Source organism: Schistocerca americana, chromosome 4 (assembly GCF_021461395.2).
Source record: "Schistocerca americana isolate TAMUIC-IGC-003095 chromosome 4, iqSchAmer2.1, whole genome shotgun sequence".
NCBI classification, from domain to species: domain Eukaryota; kingdom Metazoa; phylum Arthropoda; class Insecta; order Orthoptera; family Acrididae; genus Schistocerca; species Schistocerca americana.
Window position 1 is genome coordinate 84,855,008 of NC_060122.1, and position 9,559 is coordinate 84,864,566.

The following is a 9,559-nucleotide window of genomic DNA, read 5'->3' on the forward strand; positions in this document are numbered from 1 at the left end:
CTGGCTATAGACGCGCAGACATGCACCTATTGGGACATACGCTGAGTTCTCTTGGTCGCTAGCTTCAATTCTTCCACGGAAACTTTGAGGGTTACCCAGATTTCAGATGACTGCCTTTGTCTGAGTCGACCTCGCTCGACGCAAGATTGTCCAAGGGAAGTAGACGCATTTGGTAGCCGCCCAAAACGTGGAGCACAGTCGCTGTGTGATATTTTCAGTGGCTCTTACGCTCTTTCCGGCGCTATCTAGTCACGTACCTCTTCTGCTTCTACACTGGTCGCAGGGCGCGGCTGGGTCCTTACAGGGTGCAAGCGCTATCTAGTCACGTACCTCTTCTGCTTCTACACTGGTCGCAGGGCGCGGCTGGGTCCTTACAGGGTGCAAGCACTCATAACCAAATGGACTCAGCATTTTATTTATTTATTTTTGCTTTGTTCTGTGGCTGTTACTCGTTCCTAATGTCTTTCTCCACACCTGTCACATAGACCCCGGATATGTTACTGGCAGTGCTATATCTCTAATCCAGAAGCTTGATGTGAACCCCATTGATATTGGTTATTTAGCTTAGGAACTACTTATTACTGTGCATGATACCATATGCTTCTTCTGTAATTCTCAGAGGTTAACTAGCTGTGTATACCGCAGCTTATGTACAGGGTGTACATGAAGTCCGGGAACACTTTCAATTACTTATTGCATCACAACGAAATATGGTACAGATATCACACATATGTCATTTTGAAGAGATACCATGAAAGTTTTTTTTTCATGTATAGCGCCACAGCGTAGTTTGGTAATTTGCCGACAGTCAGCGCTAGTCGCAGACATGGCGAGTTCAGGTGTGGAGCGAGCTTTCTATGTGTTGCAGTTCGACAAAAATAAGTGTGCTACAGCTGTTCAACGGATGTTTAGAACCATGTACGGTAAGAAGCCACGAACAAGGATGACCATTTACCACTGGCACAACGAATTCGTTACGACAGGTTGCTTGTGCCCAGCAGAGACAAGCGGACGTCCCCCTGTGAATGTGGAGCGCGTACGAGAGACATTCATAAGGGGTCCAAAGAAATGGATCAAATGACAGTGTGGAAAGTCCTGCGACAGAAGCTGTCTATGAAATCATTCAAATTGGAGCTAGTGCAGAAGCTCGATGACGACAACAAACATAAGCGTTTTGAGTTTTGTTCGCAGCTGCAACAACTGACTGAGTATGGGGATGGCATTGTTGATCGCTTAATTTTTAGCGACGAAGCCACTTTTCACACTAATGGGAAAGTGGCCAGGAATTATTGTCGAATCTGGATTACAAAGCATCCACACGAATGCATTGAATTTGAGCCTGATTCCCCAAAGGTAAATGTTTTTTCTGCCTTGTCTCGTCGAAAACTGTACAGGCTATTCTTCTGTCACTGGATATTCCTACTTGGAAATGTTGCAGCAATGGCTGATGCCTCAAATGCAGTCGGATTCTCCATTAATCTTTCAGCAGGATCGGGCTCTACACCATTTTCATCGTGAAGATCGTGGATATCTAACACGGAGCTGCCGCATCGATGGATTGACCGTGCTACAGAAGGGGACAGCTGTTTCAGGAAATGGCCTCCCCGATCACCAAACCTCACTCCGTGTGACATTTTTCAGTGGGGACACATTAAAGATCTGGTGTATGTACCGCCGCTACCACGTGACGTAACAGAGCTCAGGGAGAGAATACGAGAAGTGATTGCCACAGTCGACGATGCCATGCTGGGATAGGTATGGCAAGAATTTTACTACAGTATTGACGTCTGCCGGGTCACTCACAGTTCGCATATCGAATTATTGTAAAAAAAACCTATCAGAGTTTCTCTTCAAAATGCAATATGTATTGCATCTGTACACTGTTTAGTTCTTGTGCAATAAATAATTGAAAGTGTTCCCGCTCTTTATGTACACCATGTATTTTACTTATTTTATTGGCTGTGATTTATATTCTGTTATATGGGGTGGGAGGAGCAAAACAGCCACACTAAAGCTTGGCGATTTTTAGCTAAGTTTCCACCGGTCTAGAAACACCAAAATCGCAATGTGTAAAGTAAGACCATACTGCCTGATGCTTTTATGTACATTCTCGTTGCACAGTAGTAAACTACCTACATCATCATTAGTCCGAAAAATACCCAAGGGCCATCCCCGACAGGGTACAGGACAGTGAACAAATAGCTACGAAGCGCAAAATAAATTAGGGAAGCGGTTGTAACCTTGAGAATATATTGAGACAAAAATAAATTTATAAGCAGTAGAAATACTGTCTTAGGAGTAAGACATTAATTACGTAATTATCATTTTCTCGAGGGAAATTCATTATTACTACATAGAAAAAGTAAACAAAACAAACTGAAAAGGTTCAAAATGGCTCCAAGCACCATGAGACTAAACATCTGTAGAACTACTTAATCCTAACTATCGTAAGGACATCACACACATCCGTGCCCGAAGCACGATTCGAACCTGCGACCGTAGCAGCAGCGAGACTCCGGACTGAAGCGCCTAGAACCGCTCCGCCACCGCGACCGGCAAACTGAAAAGGTGTAAAACACAGTTCTCGCACAAGTAGTCATTTTCATCTCCACCACCAGCTGCGCACAGTTACTGGGCCCACATTGCGCTTGATGGGTAGCTGACCTCCGCCGTTGACCTTACCCGGAAAGCAGCGGTCTACTCACGCCACAGTTAAGACTGCCCATAGCAGTTTCAGAACTATCATGCCGAAAAATTTTCTGTTCAGTAACGTGAGGTGGTAGTATACTTCTTCTTTTCTTGTTGTGAAATCAAAGCGGGATGAAATTTTCGTAATACATTCTTTTTGCCAGTAGGGCGTAGATTTTTCTTAAAAACTCACTCCTTCAATTTATTCCTTGTAACATGATAGTTCGTTACATCAGTTTTGAAATCTATGCCGTCCTTCACTCCATATCACTTGACTGACTCTGTCCTATCTTAGAAGTCTACACCAGCGCTGTAAGCAGAACATAACTTAGTTTTATTTTTATGATGATAATTTTTTAATTATTTTAGGGTAACTGTTTTATTTAATATTAATTATAAGAATAATAATAATTTTTTATGATTTATCTGTTGTTACTTAAAGAGTAATTAGTATACAAATAAAAAAAAAAAATACGACACGTCATAACAGCTAAGCCGGTCGAAAAGGGCACTTGCCACTCTGACATAGCGTAGTGATACATCTAGGGACGTGTAGTATGTGTCGTGCGCTATTGTGCGCATTTGTCACCTCCCGTAAATAAAATTCAGCGCTGTGCCCTCAATAGACCACGTGATGTTCATCGTTTTTTTCGACGTTCGCGGTTCGATACTCATTGCGTTCCTTGAGCATGGACAGACCATTAATAGTGACCTGTACTGTCAGACACTTCGTAGCGTACCCAAGTCCATCAAGAACAAACGGACAGAGCTGCTCACGGAGAGAGTGACTCTGCTCCAAGATAACGCGCCTCAGCATGTCTCCGTGGTCATAAGAAAGTGGTATGGCCAAGTTCACGTGGAAGCAGCTTGAGCATCCGACCTGCAGCTCGGGCTTGTCGACCTGCATCTTCCTTGTGTTTAATACGCTAAGAAAACCATCTCAAAGGGAATCGCTTCAACTCGAACGACAAACTGAATGACACAGTGGAGGAAGGCCAATACGCGCGCCATCCGTGAAAGAAATACTATGGCCCGAATCTTGTAGATGGTGTATCCAGATGAGTCTGTTGTATGCAGATGCAACGCTAACACAGTGTCATCACTCCAGTCCACACCTACTAGAGCCGTTGACAAAATACCGATCTATCGATTTTCCAAAATTTTGTGGCGGCGTTCGTAGCGACAAACAATTCGCTGTAGAAACGGCTTACGAAGTCACCGCCACACTTTTAATAGCGGGCCGACCGGTCCGCTGGAACAGTGAACAGAAAGATGAGAACCCAAACACTCTGATTAAATAAAAGTCGGTACTTATCTTTATTAACGAAGATACAGAAACACAGTAGTGAACTCCGTGTCTGCAGAAATCTGTCCGAGTCGGAGCGGCTAGGTCAGCGTCGGCTGACGACAAGCAACAACTCTGCTGCGATGAACGCACAACTAACTAGCAAGTACACAATTCGGTGGCGAGTATACAACTGAGCGGCGAATACAGAACTGTCCTAGCGCTCGCGACTCCAGCGCTTAAGAAACCAGAAGCCAGCGGTGGCGCGCGCAGACTTGCGGCGATTTCCTGTCTCGCTGGCGCTGCTTATGCGGACGGCGTCCGGACTTTGATGCTGCCAAGCTTTTGGCAGCGGGCTCAGGTGGCATTACTGGCTAGGATATAACACTCCTCCCCCCCCCCCCAAATCGCCGCACCGTCGTGGAATAATGACGTGGCGAGCGTCGACGGCGGGGGAGGGGTCTGGCCGCAGGCGTAGCAGAAGAGACCGGGGCGGAGACTGTTGTCGGTGGCAGTCCCCGGTCCGCAGCCCAGCATTGGCTGCGCGGGGCCTCGGGAAATACCGACTGAAAACCGAGGTCAGGGTGCACGCCTGTGACCACGGGCGCAGCTTCTGGTACTGGACGCGACGGGGCGTCGGGACCCACGAAGAGAGGCAGCGTCTCCTGACGCTGCGTCGACGGCTGCTGAGTGGGCGCCGGACAAGGCGCTGCGGTGTCAGACTCCTTGGGGGTGCCCAAGGAAAGCGGCTGCAGGACAGGCTGCACAGCCACCGCGTGGGAAGGCGGCCCGGCTGAGGGGTCGACGTCCATCAGCTCCGAAGGCGGTGGCGACTGAAGAGGGACCGCAGGCGCCGGAGCGACCACCTGGGGCGCTCCCGGATGAAGCTGCGCGGGAGGCATCAACGGCACGGGCTGTCGGCGTGGTAGCGGCGACGGCTGCTGCTGCCCTGGGGGCGGCAGCGAAGTCGGAATGCGCGGCTGGAACCCGCCGCGGACCAAATCTGTGGACAAAGAACGAGCGGCAGAATCCGGGCGGCCAGCGCGGCGCAACTGGTTCTGATGCCTCCTGTGCACCCCAGTAGCACCTTGAACAGTATAAAAACCGCGACCCTGGACACTTATCACGGTACCACGTTCCCAACGACGGCGACCGTGATAAACTCTGAAAAAAACGGCGTCGTTGCGCTGAAAACGCGTGCGATGTTCAGAAGCGGCGGGTCGATCCGGGGGGTGCAACAACCGTAGTAGGGTGCGATGACGACGGCCGTGGAGAAGCTCCGCAGGCGAAGGGCCGTCGCGTGGCGTGGTCCGGTACGACGACAGGAACGTGATGAGGACCTGCTGACGAGAGTGCGTAACACGAAGGCGGTCCATATGATCCTTGAATGTGCGTACAAAACGTTCCGCTGCACCATTCGATTGAGGGTGGAACGGCGGAGTAAGAACATGGCGAATGCCATTGGCAGAACAAAGACTTTCAAATTCAGCAGAGGTAAATTGTGGACCATTGTCAGACACTAAAACTTCTGGAAGACCCTCAATACAAAAAATTGAAGTCAACGCCTGTATACTTTGTGCAGACGTTGTAGACTGCATGGGCACAACAAACGGAAAATTACTAAATGCATCTATCACGATGAGCCAACGAGAATGCCAATATGGACCAGCGAAATCAATATGTACTCGCTGGCAGGGACCGGCAGGGCGTGCCCACTCAAAATAGCGTTGAGGCGGAGCAGCTTGGTGTTCGGCACACGTCGAACAATCTGTAGACATCTGCGTAATCTGCTGATCAATGCCGATCCATGTACATTAACGGCGGGCAAGCTGCTTGGTGCGGACCACTCCCCAATGACCTTGATGCAACAAGTCGAGGACTTTGGATTGGAGCACTTGGGGAACCACTACACGAAGCTGGTCATTCTCGGTGCGTAACAGCAAAACTCCGTGCGAAACAGACAACAGATGACGTTGCGGATAATAGCGACGAACCACAGGATCCGATATGTCCTTTGCCTTGGACGGCCAAGCACGTTGAACAAAACATAATAGTAAACTCAGATGAGGATCCGTAGCTGTCTCACGTGCCACCTGACGATATTCAATCGGAAAATCCCGGAGGGATTGATGCTCATCGGCGTCAATCTGATGGCAAGAGTCGTCAGAGGAATCGAAGACATCATCCGCAGAAATCGGCAATCTAGAAAGCGCGTCAGCGTTTGCATGCTGAGCTGTAGGGCGATACAGTATCTCATACTGGTATTGTGATAACAAAAGAGCCCAACGTTGTAGTCTCTGAGCTGTCCGCTGAGGAACTGGTTTAGACGGATGAAACAGTGACGTCAGGGGCTTGTGAACCGTTACTAAATAGAATGGTCTACCATAGAGGTAGTGATGGAATTTTGTGACACCGAACACAATAGCCAACGCTTCCTTGTCCAATTGGCTATAATTACACTGAGCTTTGTTTAGCAATTTAGATGCGAACCCAATAGGACGTTCGCTGTTACCGACTCGGTGAGACAACACAGCACCGAGGCCGAAAGAAGAGGCATCACAAGCTAACACCAGAGGCTTGTTAGGGTCGTAATGGACCAGACAACGATCATTCAATAAAGCCTCTTTAAGCTGCTGAAAGCCTGATTGGCAATCAGCTGACCACACAAACGGAACATTCTTACGGCGGAGACGATGCAACGGTGCAGCAATCTGTGATGCATTAGGTATAAACCTAATATAATATGTCAATTTGCCAAGAACTGCTTGCAATTCATGCAGATTGCGAGGGGCGGGCAAATCACGAATAGCTGCTAAATGTGACTGGGAGGGATGAATGCCTTGAGCAGTAATAACATGTCCCAGATACTCCATCTCCGTAAGGAAAAATGAGCATTTATCGATGTTGCAACGTAGGCCTGCCTGAGACAACACTGTAAACAAACACTCCAAATTACGGAAATGTTCAGCAGGCGTCCGACCGGACACAACAATATCGTCTAAATGGCTGCAACACGATGGCACATTAGCCAGAAGTTGTGACAAAAAACGCTGAAAAACAGCTGGAGCTGACGCCCAACCAAAAGGCAAACGCAGAAAACGGAACAACCCCAACGACGTGTTTATGACAAAATACTGTTGTGATTGCTCGTCGAGGGGCAATTGCAAATATGCTTCACGGAGATCAATTTTGGAAAAGAAACGAGCTTCCCCTAACTTATCCATCAGCTCGTCCGGTCTAGGCAAAGGAAAAGAATCAATGACAGTCTGATGATTAACTGTCGACTTAAAATCAGCACACAAACGTAACTTGCCAGACGGTTTCTTTATAATAACTAAGGGAGAAGACCACTGGCTCGCTGAAACGGGTTGAATAACACCGTTGTTTTGCCAACGACGAAGTTCATCTGCTACAGGTGAGGCACTGGACGAGCACGAAAAAATCGAGGCTGAGCATTATCTTTTAACGTAATATGAGCGGCAAAGTTCGCGGCATAACCTAGTTCGTCTTTAAATATGTCACTGTATTGTTTACACAAATCGGTTATGCTGTCTTGAGGAACAACAACAGAATTAATTTGCAACACATTGTCTTGGATAGACAGGCCAAACAAGTCAAAACAGCCTAATCCGAAAATGTTTACACTGTCTGTAGCGCGGAGCACTGTGAATGAAACTGTTTTTGTATTGCCACGGAATGTGGCTGGCACGCTACATACACCTAACACAGAAATTTGTTCTCCACCATAAGTAGCCAAAGAATGTTTTGCCGCTGAAAGTTTAGGGCGGCCGATAGCCGCATACGTAGCACTATTTATGAGAGTCACAGACGCACCAGTGTCTAATTGAAAATTGAAGGTCTTATCCTGGATGCGTAGCTTCACAAATAGTTTATTACAATGTCTCTGGATCGGTGCAGTGGAGGCGGAAGACACAAAATCAGCGCGTTTAGCGCGTGTTCGCTGCTTACGACAACTCGTGGGTTGGGCGGGTGGAACAACAACTCCCGCTTCACTTGCAGTCTGTACATTACTTTTTACAGCGTTTGAATTACGCTGGGGTCGCATAGCAGAGGGCTGGGTGGGTGGCTTATTGCGAACAAGTTTATTACCCACACGAACCGTGGAAGAGTCTTTAAACGCGACCTTCTGGGCGGGCTGGCTTTGAAGAACATGAATATCCATGGGCTGGGCAGCACTAGAATTGTTCTTGCGTTTACGCAAACAAACAGTCTGGATGTGTCCTTTCCTTTGACAAAAGTGACAAACCGCGTTTCTTAACGGGCAACGTTCACGAGGATAAGCAAAAACACACTTAGGGCAAGACTTAACTCTATCATGTTGCACACGCGGCTGACGAATGTGTGTAACATGGTTGGTTGGTTTTTTGGGGAAGGAGACCAGACAGCGTGGTCATCGGTCTCATCGGATTAGGGAAGGATTGGGAAGGAGGTCGGCCGTGCCCTTTCAGAGGAACCATCCCGGCATTTGCCTGGAGTGATTTAGGGAAATCACGGAAAACCTAAATCAGGATGGCCGGACGCGGGATTGAACCGTCGTCCTCCCGAATGCGAGTCCAGTGTCTAACCACTGCGCCACCCCGCTCGGTGTGTAACATGACGCGGCCGGCTAGTGTTTACAGTCTGACTCTGCCGGTGGGGCCGCGGGCGTGACATAACTTGCTTAGCACAGGCAATTTGAGAAATACATGGCTGATCTAACTCACACTCAGCATAGTCAAAAGTATCTTGGGCTTCAATGATGTTCATCACAGTCTCTAATGACGGGTCAGGCAACTTTAAGATAGCAGCACGAATACGAGAATCTGCAATGTTTTGAGTAATAGCGTCTCGTAACATGACATCACTGTAGGAAGCTCCACACACACAATTAAATCGGCACTGACGGGTGAGGCCCCGTAAATCTGTTAACCACTGTTTATTAGATTGATGTGGCAGTTTCTTTAATCTGAAGAACTTGAATCTGGCTGCTACCACATGAACTCGCGACTCGAAATACTCAGCAAGCTTGTTAACAACAACGTCATAGTCTAAAGCTTCTGGCTTGGATTCCGGGAACAACTTACAAAGTAGTCGATAGACTTCCACGCCTGCAGTGTAAATTAAAGAAAGCTGCCGCTCAGTACCCGTGATTTTGTAGACTGTCATGTGCGCCTGCAACTGCGCGAAATATTCTCGCCATTCTTCTCTTGATGCATCAAAAGCACGGAAAGGTGGTGCTGCCTGTGCTTGTTCCTTTTGTGTTGGAGGATTAGCCGCTTGTTTGGCGATTGCTTCCACCAGACTTTGTATTTGCTGACTCTGTAACAAGATCAACTGTTGTAATTCGGCAGACATAGTGAACACAAATTAAACCAGCCCCCAAAATTTTATCGCTAAAATTAGTATAACCAGAAACAAGTTGAACCAGCCCTGCACACGAGTTCGGAAGCCCTCGTCGCCAGTTTTGTGGCGGCGTTCGTAGCGACAAACAATTCGCTGTAGAAACGGCTTACGAAGTCACCGCCACACTTTTAATAGCGGGCCGACCGGTCCGCTGGAACAGTGAACAGAAAGATGAAAACCCAA